Source organism: Ursus americanus, chromosome 4 (genome assembly GCF_024610735.1).
Source record: "Ursus americanus isolate L20-20 chromosome 4, mUrsAme1.1.p, whole genome shotgun sequence".
Classification (NCBI taxonomy): domain Eukaryota; kingdom Metazoa; phylum Chordata; class Mammalia; order Carnivora; family Ursidae; genus Ursus; species Ursus americanus.
Genome location: NC_142130.1, coordinates 10,468,216 through 10,490,306, shown reverse-complemented (window position 1 = coordinate 10,490,306; position 22,091 = coordinate 10,468,216). Strand labels below are relative to the sequence as shown.

Genomic DNA, 22,091 nt, shown 5'->3' with positions numbered 1-22,091 from the left:
ATCATTATTGATATTGAATCAGTGCCAATTAAAACAAGATATGATTTTGATCCATCACATGTTCAAATATAAGCAAGCAATACTGACTATTGGAAGGTGTCTTTGCAGCATTTCACAGAGCTTTGATGTGTTGACAAATGTTGACCCAGTAGCACCACTTTTAGGACTCTTTTCTAGCAATATAGAGATCTCAGCAAAGATTGGTATTTACAGTATTCATTCTAGCATGTTTGTAAATTGCCTAAAGGTCTGGAAACATCCTCAAACCATCAATAGATACATAGATTAAAAAACGGCTGGAATATTTTTCAACCATTAAAAATTATATTTAAAAAATTAGTCACAGTAAAAAAGTCAACTTATAAATATTCAAGCAGTGAGACAAGCAGGATTCTAACTTGTACAGCACGGTGCTAATTTTGTAATAAACATTTGTTTCTGTATAGAACATGAACAAGAAAGGAATACACCAAAATGTTAACAATGGGTAATATGCTGGGGGGGGGCTATAGGTAATTTTAATTAAAAAAATTGTTTTCTGTTATCTCCAAAACTTTATATTTTTGTAAAATATAAATGTAGAAATTATAAAAATGGGCGTATATTACTTTAATACTGAGAAGAAAAGATGAAAATTAAAAAGGATTTAGAATATCATTTGTCTGATAAAAATGTCAAATATGTATCCAGATGGCTATATAATAGGATTTTGTTGTCATTTTTTTCTTGACATCTCTGAAGACAGGCGAGATTTGGGAAAATAACAGCAAAAACCAACAATCAGCAAACCACTCAGGAAAATAGAAATACTTACATACAGAATCATACCATATCTAAAACTTCTCTTTGGCAGTCCATAGCGGCCTTTTACTATTTGATTCCTCTAGCACCAGGAAGCAGAAATTCAACTATTGGGAGGGCACTTGAATAATTTTATTTTTAATTATAGTTAATAGAAAGACCTATTGTTGTAGGTTAGTGCCAAATGTTTGAATGATGACACTGGGAATTTGGGATGCAGTTTTATAGCCTGCTGCTTCTCAATCAAAAGCATTATAATTTCTAAAGACAAGCTTGTAAGAGTGCAGTTAATTGTGTGTAGAATACTTGCCAAATCATCTGTGACTAATAAAACTTGAGAAAGAAGAGGAGGAAAGAGTATTCAGCCTGTCAGTAACATGCCTGTCTTACACTGGCCAAACTCTTCTTAGGCAATACTCTGTTTGCTCAGAGGGCCATGTGTTTAATTGTAAAAATCTGTCAGTATCCTAGGATTTAAAAGACATCAATCATTTCTGTCAACAAGGAAAGAGTGACGGCTGTGTGACTCTACTATCATTAGGAAAAGATGTGCTCAAGAGAAAAAAATGTAGTCTTGGGAGGGATGAGCAACTATATGTTACAGGAAAAAGAGTTCCAGACTGCAATTTCACCCCCCTTCCTTTCCCTGGACTGGAATAGTCTATTTTTCAGTTCATGTAGTTCCATGTTTGCAGTAAGACATTATGTAACTCAGCCAGTCTCAGCTGTGCAATATCCACTAAGTGCTTTAAAGTGGCCATCGTTATTAACAGTTTGGTGTATGTGGAGGGATTGCTTCCTTTGGCCTTGGTCGAATGTAATATTGTGTAATGAGGCTGGAGCTGGCCTATATTCAAAACTATATTCCAAAAGGCCTGTTAGTCAAACCACAAGATAACAGGTTCTCTTTCTCTTAAGACTTTATTCTAGGTGGACTAAAAATATAAAAATTGCTGTATTTGTACGGTTCCATGGGCAGAACGGGAATTTTCCATGTTTTACTCCCGACTTATTATTTTATGCTGCGATTTCTGAATTAGCTCGAGTTTTAAAGACATCAAGGCACAAATTCCAGTAGTCTCTAAATTGTGTGATCTTACGCTGGCGACTTCACTTTTCTGGGCCTCAGTTTCCTTCCCTATAAATTAGCAGTAACACCAGTTTAGGAAGTTGGAAGAAGGCTTATAGGTGACGTCATCAAGGCTCCTACTTCTTAACCGCGTCACCTGAAGCAAGTTATTTCACCTTTTCGACCCGTGTTTTCCCACCTGCAAAGTGGGCCACTTGTGGCTACCGGCTGCAGTAGACGAGGGTGAGGGAACACAGGCAAAGCTCCTGGAACGGTGCCTGGGCCCTTGGGGGCTTGAGAGTGCCTGAGGATAACAATAATGCTCCTGAACATTCCGTAGGTTGGTGCGGTTGAGTCACTAAACTCCGGGAGAAGAGAGAAGAAGAAACGGGAACGAGCAGAGAGGCCCGGCCTGCGAAACCCTCCTGCCCCGCGGGGACGGCCAGCCTGCGCCGCGACGCACCCGGACCCGGCACCGCCTCGCCCCACCCCTGCCAGGCCGGGGCGAATCCGGGCCTCGAGTTCCGGGCGGCGGCGCAGCGCGGGCCCCCCTCAGGCCCTCCCCCCCCTCCTCCCGCGCCTCCAGCTGTGCCAGCTGCACCCGAGCCCGGAGAACCCGCCGTCACCGCGCAGGTGCCCGCGGCCGCCTTCGTCCCACAGGTAGGAGCCGCGCCGCCGCCGGGCGCGCCAGGCTCCCGCGGGCGTCTGGTTTCCGCGGCGCTCGCCTTCCGTCCCTCCTCCTGCCGGCCCCGGGCAGCTGGCCGCTCCCCGCCCAGCTCGGACGGGACCTTGGCAGAGGCGACGGCGGCGGGCGCCAGCGCCGGGCGGCCCCGCGGGACCAGCCTCCTTGGAGGCCTGTGGGCCTCCTGTGCGCGCCTTCGGGCCCAGTTCTCGCAGGGTCGACGCAGACCAACTTCGGCGCGCGCTGTTGCCGGGGCGGGCGCTGCCTGGGGCGCAGAGCCGCGCGGGGTCCGGGGGAGATCGGGGGCGTGCCCTCAGGTGCACGTCGGGCCTCGCCTGTGCAGGGGGGCTGCTGCCCCCGGTCCTCTCGCGCGCCGGGGGTTCGCGTGCGGTGTGGGATGACGGGGATGGCGGCGCTAGGGGACCAGCATCCCGGACCAACCAGGAAGTGCTGCGCTCCAGGGCTTGGAGCCCAGCGTGCCAGATGCACGGTCCCGGGCGTGTGGGCACGCAGCTGCTCTGTGCGCCCACGAGGGGATGACGCTGGGGTGGGGCAAGGGCCCGGGGCCCGGAGCGGGGTGTGTGTGAAAGGGCTCGTTTTTCTTTCTCCAGCTCGAGGTGTTTGAGACCTAAGTCTCAGATCCAGGAGCGGGGTGCTCCAAGCATTGAATAGGATCGTGTGACGCCCTTCAGAACTGCCCTTGTACAATCAGTCCAGAGCTACCGCCACGCCTGTATTTGCTTCTTCTCCAAGTCTCGGTTTATTGCCTTCTTTACTCCGGGAAGTACTAGACGCAAGTAGATGCTTAAGGACCACAGGGTTCTGGTTTGATCATCCCTAGGTCTTTCCCCAGAATGGAGAGTTCCACCAACTTTATGTGGCAGGTCTGCCAATTGCAGTTGAGATAACGCCTTGTGGGCCTTTTGAGGGCTTTTGAGAGTAGGTACCCAGAGACCTTAGTGATGCTTAAAAGGGCTAATTAATGGTGGTGTAATGAAAGCATAAAGACTGAAAAGAATCTACAGCTTGAACTGTTAACAGACACCACATTTACACATTGCCTGTTTGAATAAAGATCTTTCAGTATTCAGTGTTTTGTAAGGTACATACAAGTGCATTTGTACACTAGCTTTTAGCTTGAGTTTGTCCACAGCCTTTAAATGTTGTTTGAGGACCTTTCAACTAATTGTGTAGCTCCCAGTGTGTCTTTCCAGGATCCAGTATAACTCACAATCCATATAAAAAGCAGGACTAGTTAAGGATTTGAGGAAGATGTGTCTTTACCATGTTTGTCACTGATGTCAGAGTATTTATTAATCTCACTGATAAGTGCTGTATAAAGCTCATTTAGGTTTGTCGATTCACTTAAAACTGGGTAGTGGGAGACCCTGCTCCTGGAAAGTTGTCTGATGACCAAGTGTGGGTTTCTTAATGAAAATTTATTATGAAATTCATTTACCTTTAACTCTTACAGAGTTTTTTATTTTATTTTTATTGTGGTAAATACAACACATAAAATTTGCCACATTAACCATTTGTAAGCTTACGGTTCAGTCCATTAAGTGCTTTCTCATTGCTGTGCTTCCATCTCCACTGTCCATCCACAGAACACTGTTCGTCTTTCCTACAGGGTTTTCAGAACATTTTGATGACAGTGATTGTGCTGCAGGCTTTAGCTTTCTCATGAAGCAGAGTTTGAGTTCCTTCTCGTAGCGTTGCAGAAATGCACTTTTAAAGAGGAAAGGTGAAAAGCCACAGCCAGTTTTTGTTTAGTCAGTCTTATCTCCATCAAGAAAGATCTGCGACATTACTATGTAAGGATAAGCTGGTGAGCTATTTAAATTTGCATATAAAAGTATTGTGAAGTTTAGCTACGGAGAGGGAGGAATCCAGGAGGGAGTTATTGTTGTTGATAGTTTCCTCCCCTTAATATCTCACAGAACATGGAAGTACTTTTGTCTCCTTGAGCTGTGCGTAGCATGTATCTAACATTGAAATACTTTTGTCTCCTTTAGCTGTGCTGTAGCATGTGTCTAAATGATGCTTGAGCTCAGATCAGGGTACCTTTTTAGTAGCTAGAAGCAGTTTTGACCAAGCTAGCTTTGGGGTGTAGCGATTTCTTCTGCACTCCAGGTGTTTACTAAACATTGATGGGAGCCAGCGGACCCAGCATGAGATGGGGCTCTTTAAACTCACAGTTGGTCTGAGTCATTGTGTTCTGGAGACAGTTGTCCCTGTGCCAGGCCTGGTTGTATGTTTACAATCCTTTAAGTGTTAGCACCACACAATAAAATGTATTCTCCAGCTGGGCTGTGGATAAATGTTGTTGCAGAGTGAAGATGAGAAACTTGTAACCTAAATTTCCTATAAGCCTGTGACTTTTCTGATTAGAAAAGGAGTTCTACAAATCATATCTTTTGCTGCAGTGGGAATGCATTCCAGTACGGTGGTTTCCCTAAATTCACAGTGCAGTGTAAAGTCTGGGTCCCAGATGTTTCGTGCTGGGTCATTCAACAATAGTGTATGTTATGTAAGTGTTTCATAGTGTCACAGGGGTTTTTTTTTTTTCTGTTGTGAAATTTTCTTAATTTTTGAATTTATTCTACAAACATTGCAGTGACAGAAGAAAATGATTGGTTTATTTAACCAACATTTATATAGCACTTTCTATGTGCCAGGCACTATTTCTATGCATTTTACAGACCTGAACATACTTAATCCTCAAAATAGCCCTGGGAAATAGGTAATAATATCATCTCCATTTAAAAGATGAGGTGACTGGAAGCACAGGGAGATCATATAGCTAGCATATGGCAGAGCTGGGGCTCCGTCTCCAGCAGCCTGTACCCAGAATCTGGGCACGGCTGTGTCACCAGTACAGTATAACCTGAGATTCCAGCCTCCAAACAAACTTTTTTCAGGTTGTGATATTCCTAGCTTGTCCTGTCCTTAGGAAGAGATAATTTGACATAACTGCAATCGGAAAATCAGTTCAACTCCCTTATTTTTCAGAAGAGGAAATTAAGGGGGAGTTTGGTTATGTCCAGTATTTCCAGAGCAGGGTCTTGGAAACCTTCTACTGGGCTAACTAAGCCTTACCTCCTGATTCAGGAGGTTGGGATAGGGATCCTGGGAAGGTCTGGAAAGGCCAGGGTATGTGCTGTTTTTTGTTTTTTGTTTTGTTTTGTTTTGTTTTGAGGGGGAAGTATTTGTCAATCGGGGGGAAATGCTTCTGTATTTTAATAATCATTTTGACCATCCTGGAGCTCATCTGCTAAATTAAGTCCTGGGTGATGTCAGGGGTGCACAGAGCACAAGCTTATGGCCACCTGTGGGCCATGGCAAGGCTTGCCGCTTAGGGCTCCAGATCCCAGATTCCTTCCCCGGTTGTTGGTGATGCTTGTGGCACTGGACTCCCATCTGCATGAAGGGAATACTTTATTCTAGGCTCAATCATTTTTTGAGCTTTTTGGACCTAGAGTTGGGAACCTTTTGAAAACCTCTGACGCACAAAAGAAAATCAGCCAAGAGCAACATGGAAATAAAAATAATTTGGTTGGTCCTTTTGTTGAGAGACAGAGAGAGACGTGTCTCAGGGCATAAACTGACAAACTTTCTATTAAGAACAAGAAAATCAAAATTCACTATTCAACAGTGATTTTTTTTTTCAAAGTCGGCTTTTACAGAGTACATTTGGAGGAGGGAGAATAAGGAATAAACACGAGAAAAGAAAAGTGGTGAGCAGGGAGGGAGAGACAAATGCAGAGAGAGGAGAAAGTGGAAGAGGACGTGCAGAAGAAGACAGGGCTAAGACCTCTCCAGTTCTTTCTACAAGGCTGCATTGCAGTGTGTTTCTTCCTAATGCTCTTTGAGATGCCAAACGAAGTTGAAAGTTATCTTTCCTTTGGTTTATTAGGAAGTGATTTTAATGGTGCTTAAAACTATTGCTAATCAATAAAGGATGGGGACAATGAGGTACCAGGGGATTCTTTAGCCCTTGCTTGGGATCTTCATACCAATCTAGTCTATTTTTGTATATACCACTTTTGTATGCATGGATTTTATATAGAGCATGTTATTGGAATCACCAAGTTTGCAATTGTTTTCTTTAGTATCTGTCTTCCCTGTGGGAGGGGAAGGTCCTAGGGGCTATAGACTGTTTTTGCCATTTTTGTGTCTCTAGTGTCCATTGTGGTGAACGATAGTTGTGAGCTGAATGAAAAGGTACACGTAATGGATGAAGGAAGATAGTGTGATTCATTTTATTCAAAATATATAGATATTTCCAGAAAAGGAGGTTTTTATGGTTAATGTTTTACTTAGTTATTTGTTCCACTGTGCCATTTAACCATTCTTACAAATACATTTGTAGATGTGGAGTGAACAGTCTGTGGGATTTATCATCTGTACTTATTTGTTTATTTAGTTAGTTAGTTTTGCCTTTTTTCTGCAATGTTCTCTACCCAAGTTTTGTTGAAAGAGTCCTTTGAAATGAGATTGGAGAGGCGGCAACAGATTGGGATGGGGGCTCCACGGCTTGGAGCAGGAGAACATTTCCAGGTGTATGGAGGAGCGGTGGTATGAGTGTGCAGAGCCTAAAGTGGGAAATTTGATAAAAAGCTCTAAGAGGAGGAAAAATAACAAACTGAAGGTGAAATCTGACATTGTTTAAAAAAATCTCACCATTGTTCCCACTTTGGAATAAAAACGTAGAAGCCAAGGTAGGGGCACGGGATTTGGAGATGAAGTATATTTGTGATACTAACATGATCGTGACAAAAAGAACCACCACCACCACCACAAAACAGAAATCTAGCCAGAACCCTGTTATCCTAAGGAAAAACCCACCTGTTGGGATATGTAGATGGAAAATATTTCAAAACTAGCAACATGGAGCAAAGACTCTAACTCCGACCCTTACATCGCCTCAGTCCCAACACCAAGCTGCTACTCTTGTGGCTGGAAATGCAGGGTGATGGGGCACCGACTAAGCAAAGCAGGTCCGTGAGGCTTGTACGGCACAGCTGGGCTCCGCAAAATCCCCACTGGGAGAAATAATGACTATGGGCCTCAGCCTTGGGCCAGAGAGCTTGGATTCAGATCCAGAGGACTCTAGCACCGCGTGGTGTAAGACAAGTAACTTCAAAATTCTCTATGCTTTAGTTTCTCCCTCTAAAACAGGGATCAAAGTTGTACCTGTCTCACAGGACTGTTGTGACGACTGCAGGAAACAATGCCTAGAAAGTGTTTAGCATAGAGCCTGGAACATAGAAATGGCACAGGAACTGTCAGGTCCCCTCTTTCACACATTGCCCTCCTGTCCCTGTCCCAGTTGTGTAGGAGTGGCATCCACAAATAACCAAGCAATCTAGAATGGCTGCTAGAGTAGAGATGTGGCCCTATGGGAGTATGGCTGAGGGAGAAATGAATTCTGCCTGGAGGAAATCTTGAATGAGAATGCGATTTCATGAGACCCCAGTGATGAGAAGTAGTGGAAAGACTTCTGCCTGCAAATCTGGTTATTACTGGAGAGAATGAACGGTATGCCTTTGATAATCACACTTTTAGGGTATATGTTTTGACATTAACTAGAGAATTTGATTTTTCTTAGTCTGTAAGTGTAACATGGCATGTAATAGAGGAACCCCGATTCATATAATAGAAGCATAGTATTTAATAGGAGAAGGATGATTCATTGCTCTTTATCAATGAGTGTATATATAGAGGTGTGTTTTTAAAATGTATTTAGCATGAAGAAGAGCAGAGTATACTCTCCAGGTAAGAGTGGACTAGCTTATGCGATGTCAGAAAAACACCCTTCCCATCACGTTCCTTAGCTTCACGTGATATGGGAGACGGGCATCGCTGGCACCATTATCTTCATAAGGGTGTGAGTAATACATATCCGCAGGCATCAGGGATGGAAGTATAGACTGTCTGTCAATAGCCTGCACCAGCAATTCTCACTCTTTAAAAAAAATTATGGGTACCGTTCTCCACCCCCACCCCTAAGAACCACTTTTCTAAACGAGCTATTCTGTGAAATCCCACTACGTAAGATACCCAAAGGAGAGCTGTTCTTCTTGACAATTCCTAGATGGGGACAGCAAGCCAGCTGTGTCCTCCAGTCTTCCCTCCTTGACCACCACCTGGCAGCACCAGCTGCCCCTCAGCTCTGGAAGCCCAGGGCTGCTAGGAGCAGATGTGAAGGCACTGCCTCTGTTTTCACCTTTCTTAACTGCCACTGCCCATTTCTTGGGGGGTGTCAGAAGGGTTCTGTTTCTGGAACACACTGAGTTGGATTCCACCACAGGGCCTTTGCATGGCACTGTTCCCTCTGTCTGGAACACCCTTGTCCTAAGTCCCTGCATGGCTTGCATCCTTTTAACTTTTAGGTCCATGAGAAAAAGTTCAAATGTTACCTCCCTAGAAAGGCTTTCCCTGACCATGAGATCTGCTTCCCTACTCAGTCTGCGTTGCTTTACCTACCGACTCCCTCCTAGCCCGTTATTATGGGGCTTTTCATCCCAACACTTACCCCTATCTGAATTCTTCTTCCAGTCTTGTTTTCTTGAACACAGAGTTTTCTGCGTAAGAACGTAGGCTCTGTGACAGCAGGGCTTGCCTGGCCCATAGTTGGTGCTCATTAACCACTTGTGAAGCAAATGCCTCTCCAAATTGCCGTATGAGTGTATGATATTAGTGTGAACACTGGTTTCCCAAATGGTTCAACTACTCTCCGATTTGTTCTTTTCTGACCCCGCAGATGTTATCACGTTCATGGCAATGATTCATTGTGGAATGTCACTGCCTTTGGAACAAAGGTCACTGTTGACTAGTGGGAAGTAAAATCTGTAGCTTTCTTTGTGAACGTCACATTTCATTTTCAGAGAGCTTATAAGGATGTGATTCAGCTGCCCCCATCTGTCTTGTGGGTGAATAATCTGTGACAGAATGGATCAATTAAGTATGCAAGTAATGTCAAGTAAACCTGATCAATTTGGGGAGAAACTCCTGTCCCCCCCCCTTCTTTTGAGTACTACGAGGGGCAGTTTTGGCAGGGCAAGGGGAACTGGAGCGCGTGCATCACCCTTACGACACCAGGAGGCCAGAAATGCGTGTTGAAGACGTGTGCCCTGTCCCATCTCACCAGAAGACACTGAACAGACTTGACCAACAGTGAGGTGATTTCTGCAGATCTATTGCCAAGAAGGCTGATAGGGCTGACACTGGAAGCCGGCACCCTGTGTTTGCGGCGGTCCCTGCTCATGCTGGTGCTGGAGAGCTTACCACGCAGAGGGCTTTGATGCCAGCAGAGTGCTCAGCATGTGGTCGTGTGCATAAGACGTGGTGCTGCCGGCCGGGGCTTGTGGTCGGCTGAAGGCAGGACCGAATCGTGCAGCCGAGGCCTGTCCCACCACCTGGACTGGGCTGGCATTTTGTAATGACAACAGGTCCCAATGTTTCAAGATCGGGGTTTTCAAACTGCTCCATGTTTCAGGGGCAGGCTAGGATTGGAACTGGGCTGGGGTGGGAATGCAGAGAGCAGAGGTCTGGAACTTCTTTAAACCCCACTTTCCCCAACAGCATCCCATTCAAAAACCATAATTTTGTATATTTGCCTTTTTAAAAAAAGCTTTTTATTTATTTTTTTAAAAGATTACTTATTTATTTAAGAGAGTGAATGAGAGAAAGGGAACACAAGTGGTGGTGGGCGGGGGGGAGGAGCAGAGGGAGAAGCAGACTCCAGGAGCCTGATGCAGGGCTCTATCCCAGGGCCCCAGGATCATGACCTGAGCTGAAGGCAGACATTTAACCAACTGAGCCCCCCAGGTGCCCCAATAAACTTTTTAGATCTACAGAAAAGTTGCAAAGATAGTGTACATGGGTAAGCTATGGTTTCCTCTGTTATTAACATCTTACGTTGGGGTGGTACATTTGTTAGAATTAATGAACCAATATTAACGCATTATTAACTGAAGTCCATACTTTATTCAGATTTTCTCAGCTTTTGCCTAGTGTCCTTTTTCTACTCCAGTACCCATCCACGATACTGTTCCCTCGTTTTAGTAGTCCTGCCTGCTTGGGCTTCTCTTGCCTGTGATTGTTTCTCAGACTTTTCCACGTTTTCAGTGACCTTGACTGTTCAAAGGGGTACTGGTATTTTGTCGAATGTCCCTCAACTTTTATGATGTTTTTCTCCCGATTAGGCTGGGATTATGGGTTTTGAGGGGAGAACCACAGCAGTAAAGTACCATTTTCATCACACTGTATCAAGGGCACGCATTATCAACATGATGTGTTTTTGTTGATGGTGAGTTTGATCACCTGGCTGAGGTCGTGTTGGTTAGGGTTCTCCATTGCCAAGTTATTTATTTTCCCCTTTTCAATACTGAACCCTTTGGAAAGAAGTCACTGGTGCAGCCCACACTATTGAGATGCGGAGTTATGCCCTACCTCCTAGAGAGAGTAGTAGTTACATAAATTATTTAGATTGTTTCTGCATGGGAGATTTATCTTTTCATCCCTATTTGTTTATTTATTTAGTTATTCAATTATTTATATCAGTGCGGACACATGGATACTTATCTTATACTTTCGATTATATAATCCAATACTGTGCTATTTACTTATATTTGGCTTTTTAGGAATTTTATTCAAACAAATAAAATCCTGTTATTTAAAAATGTTAGAAAACTATTGTTTTTTTTTAAACTCTTTACCCCTTTTATTCCTTTAAATATCCTATTTATGCATTTATTTGGAGCAATAAAGAACAAATTATCACTTAGATTTTTCTTTATTGTTTGCAGGAGTAAAGTTAAAATATAAGTATTTCAGTGGTCTTTTTTGGAGGAGTAGAGGTCAAAAGGCATCTTTTCCCCTATTGTATACTGAGTGTGCACTCAGTATTTTAAATTATTGCTGAGATCAACTCTAGGGAAATTTGTAGTCATCTGTCTTTTAAAGATTTTATTTATTTATTTAGAGAGCATAAGCAGAGGGAGGGGCAGAGGGAGAGGTAGAGAGAGAATCTCCAGCAGACTCCCTGCTGAGCACGGAGCCTGACCCAGGGCTCCATCTCGAGCTGAAACCAAGAGTCAGGTGCTTAACCCACGGAGCCACCCAGGTGCCCCTGTAGGGATCTGTCTTTTAAAAACTCCTTAGGAAGTGAAATAACATACAGGGGTTTAGGAGTAATTTTTGGCCTTCCTGTCTTTTTTTCTTGAGATTTTCCTTAAATAGAAACTTTGAAAATGCTGCTCAGCATACTGTCTTACTGCTGAGAGAATGGTAGACTTGTTACAAGAGACCCCATGCCAGTCTTCCATGCCTTCTGTTTCTAAGACAAATCTCTGGTGTGCAGTATTTTTCTCTATTAAAGAATAAAGTTAAAGAGACCATGTAAACTTATATCTCACCCCTTTTTGAAGTATCTAAAAGTCTAACATGTCCTCACCTGCCTGTTGACCTGGCTTAAAATAAAGGAAAAGCATCCTAAAAATATTTCATTCCCTTTACTTCTTTTAGTGTTCTAGATTTTCTTTTGTATTTTATTAATTTTGTTCTAAAATTCAGTGCTTTTAGGCATTCTTGTTTCTGTGTCAGTTCACACACAGAACTACTTCAGGGAGTGGTGTGGTGTTAGTCTCAGATAAGTTCTCCTATTTTAAAATCCAAGTTGTGGGCAATTATATGTGGAGACCAGATGACCTGGCCATTTGAGCCAGAGAGACGCTCTGAGTCCGGTATTGGTTAGTGGCTTAGTGTGCAGTGGGTTACCCATGGAGCCCTAGTGCTCTGATGCCCCACTGAGGACTCACTCCTCCCACAGAGAGTGTGAGGCCCATCCCAGCTTGGCTGACCCCATAAGTGGCTATTGGGTCTATGAATCACTTCCCAACAGGATCCAGAGCTGGACATTGACATCTGGCTACACAGGCATGAGGGGCTCACTATTGCAATCCAATAAAGAATAACGGTATTAATTTAGAACATGTTGAGAAGTCATTATTGTATTGCATGATAATTAAGCACAAGTTAAGCATAAAGGATAAGCACCTCACTTAATTGACTGTAATTAGAATTATTTTAGCATAACCAGATCAGACATTCAATTCTCATTCTTTCTCATCAAACTTGTCTACTTTCTGATTCCACCCAGGATTTTTTTTCTCAATTTAATTTGTTTATTCACGAAGTCATAGACCTTTAATCTGATGACTTCTATACAGTAAACATTTCCTTACACGGTGATTATCCTAGGGCCAAGGACATAGGGAGGCTATGAAATTTGTCTATAATTAAAATGACCCTATATTCAATGAGCAGGAATGACCAGAAGTGAATATAATTTTTTTTCTTTGTCGTAGCACATAAACCAAGCCGGGTGTGGGCCAAGGATGGAGAGGCATCGCTTCAGATAAGGCCTGGCTTCTTGAGCCCTGGGAATCTCTTCACCACAGCCCCCAGAGCTGATGTGCAAGGCAGGCGTCACAGCCCCTGGGCAGGGAGGATGGTGCCCCCCTCCACTGCGAGTCGTCAGGCCCTGGATTAGCCTCTGGGCTCCCCAGCCACCGTGGAGCCTCTTCTCCTCAGAGGGTAGGCTTGGGAGACCTTGTTTCCCAAAACAGAGGCTTGGTTTTCTTCAAAATGTAGATGCACTGCTTAATGCTGCAAAAATGAGGTTAGAATTACGTTAGTGGAGGATGTTTAAGGATCGTAATTTACTGAGCACACTCTCGCCATTGAGTTTTGCAACGCCTCCCACAGCATTTGACCTGTCCCGTTTGATCTTATCAAGCCCACTTTCCTGCTGTGGCTGATGACACAGCAGAAGGACCGCCTTACTCATGTATGGGTGAGCGTTATTTGGGCTCCGTAGCCCGAGCACTTTTTCCTTCCTTTTAAAGTTTCTTTAGGTTTCACATTTTAAGGGATCAGTGATACTTCCATTTATCTATCATTTTACAAATGAGTCATGAAAAAATGGAAAACGGGTTTTCCCACGTGATGGCTCACATGACAGCCATCACAATACATAAGGAAGAACAGCACTTAAGGAGTAGGAAGCCTTTAAAGATGGAGAGAAAAAGAATAAACTCTCAAAAACTTTAGCCAACTTCAGTCAACTTTAAATAGGAGGCCCAAAATAAATAAGTGAGAAATTTAAAAACTTATTTACATCAGGAAATGCCAGCTTTTTTCACATTATTAAGATATTTGCAGATGTTTTGGTCAAAAGCTGCTTACTTAAAAAAATGCATTTAAGAGAAAGATAGCTACAATATGGTCTGTCTTTAAAAAGACAACCTTCTGAGTCTGCCTGGAAATCCATTCTGTGAGCATAGTTTACTTTTTCATAGTCTTGCGAGACTTGAGGAACCCAATTTTAGTGGCTGACTATTCTTCAGTTCTTGCAGGATCTCCTTTTCCACAAGCAGGACGTTTCCAAGTAAGCCTCCTGGACCAGCTCCGCTAATTCATCCTTTTGAAGTTACAGACTGAAAATGACCTGATTTGTTAATTGCACGATTTGTCATTCTTAGACAACTTAAGTGCATTTTCTACAACGCACAGGCGCTTATACATGAACTTAAATGGCCTATATTCACAATTAGAGACTGTGGTCATACTGGAAAGAACTCTGGTCTGATATTCATGGTAACCTGAGTTCTGGTTTCATCTCGGCAACTGACTTAGTATGACCCTGGGCCATTTATTTTCGGAAATTCCACTAGTACTCTTGTCTGTTTCAGGCCCTGCCTCTGAAGCTGGAATGAATTAACCTAGCCCTAGTCACTACCCTCGGGGGATTTACAGTCTAGTTCAGTGGTTCTCACACTCCACTGCGCATCAGAATCCCCTGGAGGGCTCATCAGAGCAGAGGGCTGGGCCTCACCCTAGAGTTTCTGATTCAGTAGGTCTGGGCTGGGCGGAAAATCTGCATTTCTAACAAGTCCCCAGATGATGCTGATGTGGCTGGTTTGGGGACCATGATTTGAGAAGCACTGATCTAATGGTTTAGCTGACACATCAGGAACCACAATCCAAAGATTAAATGCTGTGAAATAAGTATAAGTAATGCACAGTGGGAAACAGGGTGTGGAGAAGTGGGTCAAAAAATGAATGAACAGCTGGTGATCTAGGAAGCCCTGATGGAAGAGGGAGAGGTCGAGCCGCATCTTGGCAAGCAGATAAAGCCTTGACAGGTAGGGCGTTTTGGGGGATGCCACCATCCCAATCTTTTGATGGGAGGGCGAGTGCAGGTTGTGTGTGGGAGTGGGGGGGTAGTCTCGCATAGGTGGACTGAGTGTTGGTGTGGGGGAAGGAACAGATGGAATTGAGAATGAGGGAGCTGGGCTGTTTAACTAAACATGTTTTTGGTGTTTGGATTTTGGCAGCAAGGGAACAGCATGATCAGAGCCATGTTTAAGAAGAGCAGCCCCGGCACTGTGATGCATGCTTGGGAAGAGACGGTGATTTCAGGACGTATTGGGGCAGCCCCATCTCCATGCAGGGACGGGCCGAAGAACATGAAGGTGGGAGGGATACAGTTAGGGAATGGATCTGCGCAGAAGCCACAGATGTGGGAGTTGATTGGCTCCTGGGGATGAGGGAGATGGAAAGATCAAGAGAGGTTGAAGATTCAAGTCTGAGTTGTTGGGGAAGCACGAGAGTGGCCAGATCCCTCAGGGGAAATAGATTGGATAAGAAAACAAACACGTGGAACCTTGGTTTCCTTAGGAGGGCACTGGACCAGATGCTTTTAAAGGTCTCATTCTGGTTGATTGTAATCAATGTTTTGGTTGCTGGTTGTCTGAAACACTGTGGCATACATTTGTATAAAAAGCAAATGGCCTGTATGGAACAAGCACTAATATATTTGTTGGTTGATTGATCCCGGATGATTATTGGCTCTAAAATACTGACATCTGTAAATAGCCTTCTTTTTGAACTTATAGTTTTCTAAGTATGTTGACTTGTTCTTGCTCCTATTTTATATCCTATGCATGTGGACATTTTCTGCATGTGTTTCTATGCATATATGTTGAATCACTAGAGTAGATATTTTAAATCTTTTTGGCTTGTTCTCCCATTATAACAATCATAGCATATGTTGATATATTCCTGCACAACCTTCCCTCTCATCCACTGGATTTAAACTCCTTTTAAGTAAAGGACGTGTCGATCATTTTTGACTTCCTCACTGCACTCATCACGAGTGATTGTATAAAGTGGCCAGCAAATGTTGGAGGAACTGGATCGAACCACTGAGTAAAAGTCAATTACTATCTGTTTCTTCAGTGGGAGACAAAATGGCTCAGGCAATAAAAAGTCGTGGTTTACAGGGAAATGGAAATCCACGTATTTTGAGAGGTTGGAAGAGGAAACAATTCAGTAGACTTTCAGGACTAGAACATAGATATTCATGGACACTTCAGGAATCAGAAGCAGAAGCTCATAAAAACCAGGAGAGCTTTCAGTTCTGTCTTAAATTAGCCATTGAGCCCCTTGGGCCAGATTTTTCTACTCTGGGCCTCAATTTCCTCCTTTGTAAGGTTGTGGCTGTAGTAAATTATAGAATTTTCTACCTCTCTGCACACCCTTAGAATTCTAAGCAGGGAACAGGGATGAGCAAAGCAAAGCATCAGGAATGGGAAAGAGTATGCGTATTCTGTGTGACCAGGGTGTGACAGGCTGGCTGGAGCCCAGTTTCAGAAGGTTTTGTTGAGGTGGTTTAATTGGGAGTGCTACCTGGGAGCAGGAGTGAAGGCCCAGGGAGAATCACACCGGGAAGCAGGCGTTATTGAGTTGGCCGTTGCTGGGAGCAAGTGGTTGCTTGATTCCGGGGGGCCTTCTCAGGAGAGGTCTTATGAAATGTCTCTCAGCACAGCTTACCTGGAGAAGGTGACGGGAGAAGCTTTAATCTGTTACTCGTCTCCCACTGATTGAAGGCAGCTCCACTTTTGGAGATTGGGTATGCCTGACCGCCAGGTGGGTTCCCAAAGGCACCTCATGAAGCAGTATCAGGGCAGCCTGGGCTGGAGAGGCCCTGTCAGGCTGCACGTATATGAAGCTGGCCGGATTCTTCTCAGGACTGGCTGCCGTCGCAATGGCGGGAACATGAGGTGAGTCTGAGAGGATTTGAAGTAGAGCATAAAAGGTGGCGGACATAGGGAGCTATGGAAGGATTTGGAACAAAGGAACCACCTCGTCAGATTTCTGCAGTGGTGTGCTGGTAAATGGTTAACAACCAGCTCTCCAGAAAAATAAGTTTTGTGTGTGTGTGTGTGTGTGTGTGTGTGTGTGTGTGTGTTATAAATTTTCCTGATGTGAAGGATGTATAGCACACAATTTACAAATAAATAATAAAACATACAATTTTCTTTATTGTAAAGTCCGTATAGCTCATTAATTCTGAAAACTTTCTGTCGGTTTTTGCTGAATTTTGTGTTTATAGCCAACCTATGGTTATAATTGATGAAAAAGGGTAGTTGGTGTTTTCTTGTTACAGTATGGAGTAAGAACAAAGTGAAACAATGAAGCCGTGTCCCAGAACTTCCCTCGTTCATGAAGCATCTTTGTGAATTGGATAGTATTAGAAGAATTACTTCCTCAGCTTTTCATTTTATTCACAGTATACTTCCCACAAGCACCACATATTTTATCAACATTTTCTCCCTCAGTTTTTTAAGCCTAGACAATCCACCAAACAAAAATCAAACTATAATTTATAGGGCTTGTCTGTGTCCGTGTGAAAAGACTCCCACTGCAGCCAACTTCAGGTTATAGGGAGCAGATGCCCCGTAGCAGCACAGTTCACAGTATTGTCACATGGGCAAAACGGACCTAAATAACCTCGAGGACATATATATTAGTAAAAATGTATTATAGTAGTAAAGAAATGATGAATTCTGAGTACCTATTATCTTTGGGTTTAATATAATTTATTTTACTGTAAGTTTATGTAATTTAATTTTTCATAATTGTGTGTTTAACAAATGAGTCATAAAATTTTTGAAAACTTACCAATCAGTTCTCAGCCCAGCACACTCCTGGCGTTACACTTCTAGAAGATCACTTTGGTAGCAATCTGTAGAAATATTTTGAAAGAGGGTGTGGGGAAAAGGTATCTGAGCCACAGTAGGGGTGAAAAGTAGAAGACAGACTTGGGGAATGTCTTCAGACTCTGCCAGCATGAGGGTTCAAAGGAAGTCAGGTTAATAGAGGTAATGCAGACTTTACTGGTCTGCGTTCAAACGTGGATACGTAGGACCTTTACTAAAAGTCTCTTCCAGGTGCTCTTGGAGTCAGAGATACCTTACCTGTGCTTGCAGAGCCCATGCCCTTGGCAACTTCTGCTTTGGCTGCTTTGTTGATGACCAATGGCCAAAAGGATTTGGAGGTGAGGCCCTGCCCCCACCGTAGCTGTGGGTGCCTTCCTGGAGAATGGGATCCATGCCAAGGAAGCCATGTGCCCGGCTTTATTTTCCTAAGTTTGCAAATCTAAGGGAGGAGGTGCTAGAAAGAAATGGTGTGTACCTCGGACACCTTGCATACATTTGTGTCCAGGAGCCCAATGTCGCCAGGTGGTTTTTCCATGACTCACAGAGGCGAGGGGGCAGACAGCCTTTTCCATGTCTTCCCGCAGCTGCTGACTGCCACAGTCTCCACTGCTGTGGAGCTGGGCCGGGAAACAGCCCCTTGCCCTCTGCTGATTTGGCCCCTGGAAGTCACAGAGGCCTCTCTGTCCGAAGGCCCCCTTCCCTCCTTGCAGATTAGCTGGTGGAGATGAATGCCTGAAGGCCAGGAGCCCCGTGATCCATTGGCACTCCTGGAGTGGGTGAATTTCATTTGTGGGTCACCCAGCCCCCACTACTCGGAGTAGAAAAATAAGGGAGTAGATACAAGGGCGAACATGGCCCCTGGGTGCGTGGTGGAGCCAGGAACTGAGGTGTGGAATATGGGGGTGGGGGACACATGGGTGTGGCTGGGCTGGGGAAAAGGGAAAGAGGATGGAATGGAGAGGCGAGGCCGATTTTGATCGTGTTCAGTTTTGAACTAGATGACAGGTGCCTGTGGAACAATAGTTCAGTGGGTTGGGGGCATTCGGGGAAAGAGAGGAGAGAATTGGTGGCATTGCGAGTCGTAAAGCTGGTGAGGCCGGGCCTGAGACGCTCCTCCCATGAGGATGTGGAATGAGAGGCATTGACAGGTAGACTTGCCAGAGCTCAGAACCCCAGGGAACAGCAGTGCTCAGGAATGGTGTCAGGGGTCAGGGGCCCAAGAACCGGACAGGGAGGAATGTCCGGGGAACTCTGAACGGAAGGAAATGGCACAAAGGAGCGGAGGCACCACGGTCGTGGTTCGTGCTGGGAGCAGTTTGGCCCATTGTGTTCACGCTCACAGTTCCCCAAGTTTATCTCTTCAGAGTTACGATTATGCACACTCGCCTCCTTTCCTCCCTCTAAATAAAGGAGTCAGAGACTCTGCAGTTATCATAAATGACCCAGGGTCAGGAAGACATCTGACACTTTTGCACGATTCAATACTTTGATCCGGTCTTTTATAGTCTGTGTGAGGAGTAAACAAACTTACTTTAAGCTAAAGGGAAATGTCAACTTTTTTCCTGTTTGATGTTGCTCGCTGTGTTTTCCATATTAATCACTTCATTTTCTCCCTTGGTCACGGGCCTGATATTTTTTCTCTCTCACAGTTGTCAGCTGCCTGGCGTGCCAGACACTTTCTCACCATGATGGAGTGACACAGTAGAGCTCCTGCAGGCAAGGTTACCACCCAAAGTGTGTGCTACCCTTGGTGGTTCTGTTCACGAGCATCCGGAAAGCCCGGTGCTACTGAGCTGAATTTATAGGCTTTGAGACGACCGTCTGTGTGGTTTGCATTCAGCAAAAAATCAACCCCAGACATGTTCAAGGGTTGTTGGTTTGGGAGAAATTAGATGACTCCGCCATGAAAAGACAGAGCCTATCTAGGGATAGTAGAGTGAATTTTCTACATCACAAATCTGCCGAATAAGTGGATTTGGATGTGACCACAGGCTTGCCACATGAAATTCTACTCCATGGGAATTAAAGTTAGTGGCTTTGGGAAGACATTTATTGCAGACTGTGAAAACGTTCTCGTATCCTTTTGCGAGAGCACAGAAGCAAGGAGAAATAAAGATGGACTTTGACGATAGCTGTCTGTCTGCTCTAATCCTCTTAAACACTTAGTGTGTCCCCATGCACATAGCAGTGAGATTAAGTACAGCTATTCCTTATAATGCATCAACATGGATGTGTTAGTCAACTGCTACGGAAATAGGAAAACTAGAGGAAAAGATCCTTGGATCAGTCAGGTATTGTGTTTAGCTACAGGCATCAGAACACCCCCCCCCCACCCCCCGCCGCTGCCTGTGGCTTTGCTTGTCTTGTAAAAAGCAGTCTGCAGGCAGGCAGTTGTGACTGGCCTGATGGTTGCAGGCACCCTCAGCTGGTGGTGGCTCTCACCAGCTCTCCAGTCTGCCCTGTCCTGGTTGTGGCGCTTGTCCAAGATGGCTGCTGGAGCTCCAAACCTCGTATTTACAGAGCAGGGAGAGGATGAAGAGGGGGAAGAAGGGCCTGCTGTCTCCCAAGGACCTGCATCAGAGTTCGGTCACTCTTACGTACATCTCACTGGCCAGAGATGAGGCACTATGGCCTCGCTGTGGCATTGAGGTGAATTCACTCCATCTCTAAATTGTTATAAATCTCATCTTTTAAAAATTAATTCACCCCCAATCTTCTGTTCCCCTGGTCATTATTGCAAGAGATTGGGAGAGAGCTCATGGAAGAGTAAGATTCTTTAGTTTCTTTCTGGATGATTCCATGCCAAGAGGTCTTTCTCCGTCTTCTCAATAGTAATAACTCCAATATCATGAACTAGTCAGGGTAGATTGAAGAGGCAGAGCTAGTAGGTTATATGAATTAAGGGATTTATTATAAGGAATCGGCTTACTCATTTATGGGGCTTGCAAAGCATGCTGGAAATCCATAAGGATTTTGAAATTCAGGTGGTCAAGAAAAATCTATCATGAGCAGACTGGATCTTCAAGAACAAGAGCTAAAGCCTCGAGTCTCTGAATTCAGGGAGGGTTTAAGCCTTTCTTTAAAGAGCTCTCAGCTAATTCTGTCAGTCCCATTCAGTACCGTAATCTTTCTTTTGACTAAATTCAACTGATGACATGCCTAAATTACATCTGCAGATCCCCTTCACAGCGGCACTAAATTAGTATTTGATTAACTAACTGGGGAAAGGTGTGCGTATGTTGAAAAAGGCTGCTGCCTCCCTTCTTTCCCCTGGTGCTCGAAAGAGAATATTCGTTGCCGCCAACCTGTACAGAAAACATACAAGGAAGGTAATTCTGGGACATGTAGTTGAGGCTAGCCAAGTTGACACATGACAAAGCCATCATATACCATGATTTAGCTGTCATCTCGAGAGAGCTGGGGTAAAAACAAATCAGTGTTTCCTCATTTCTGATATTCTGGAGGAAGGTGGACTGACCTGCCATTGGTAGCTAATGAGAGCCTGGTATTGCGCATTTTAATGTTTCTGCTTTGTTTTCCCTCTCTCTTTATCAGAGATCGTTAAGACTTTATTCTTAATATTTTCACTAGCAAGTAAAGGGCTTTGAGGCTCATCAGCCCTTGCGAGCTTATCAAAGTTAACAGAACTTAAAATTTATTTTTAAAACGATTCTGGCAAGATGTCCAATTTTTTAATTGCACAAATCATTTTTCTCATCTGTACCTTTCTGTCTTCTATATATAGAGATGTGAACGGTGCCTTTCATTCTTTATTCAAACCAAAAATAGCTTTGTAACTAAAGGAAGAATTAGTAGCGCTTCAGATTTGTTTTCCGTGATGAGACTCATTCATCTTTTATTGGAAGAGTTCTCTATATTCTCTTTGAAAATAATGGCTCTATTGAAATATGATTGGCACACTATGGAGTTCACCTTTTTAGAGTGTACAAGTCAGTGATTTTTAGTATATTCACAAAGCTTTGAGTTAATCACCACTAATTCCAGAACTGCTATATTCTTTTATATTAAATATAGATGTGAATATCTTAAGACAGTGAAGAGTTTGAAAAACTTAGTTCTGTTATCCAATTTAAATTCACTTGAAAACAGGAGTTGGCGACTTTTGGAAAGGGCACAGTTGCAAACGGTTGAGCTTAATTTTGTGAAAAGAATACACATAAGGCCTTTGTTATGGGATTTTCTACCAAATTTAAGTATATTATTCCCTCAGATGTATTTCGAAATCAGGGCTTTCATTTGTTTGTTCAACAAATATTTATTGAACATGACTCGGTGTCAAGCTAGTGTCCAGTGAGACTGTCAGAAACCTTGTGGTCAGGTGGGCGGAGGGATTGGTAAAGTCACTGCGCTGGAACTAGCAGACCCCGTGCATGGGGATCCCATAACTGTGGATTTGCAGGAGGGAAGGGACCACAGGTCTTGAGAACACATCTCAACATTCCATGAG

The 22,091-nt window shown here is 44.0% G+C and overlaps 1 protein-coding gene across 2 annotated transcripts in view; it reads left to right on the top strand.

Annotated features, from left to right (window-relative positions):
- Window positions 1-2,404: 2,404 nt before the first annotated feature.
- Window positions 2,405-22,091, top strand: part of PLD1 (phospholipase D1) — a 202,462-nt gene continuing 182,775 nt past the window's right edge. For both annotated transcript variants that reach the window (XM_087861397.1, XM_045788648.2), the window contains exon 1: window positions 2,405-2,530. The gene's annotated coding sequence lies outside the window, so the exon portion shown is untranslated. The remainder of the gene's footprint in view (window positions 2,531-22,091) is intronic.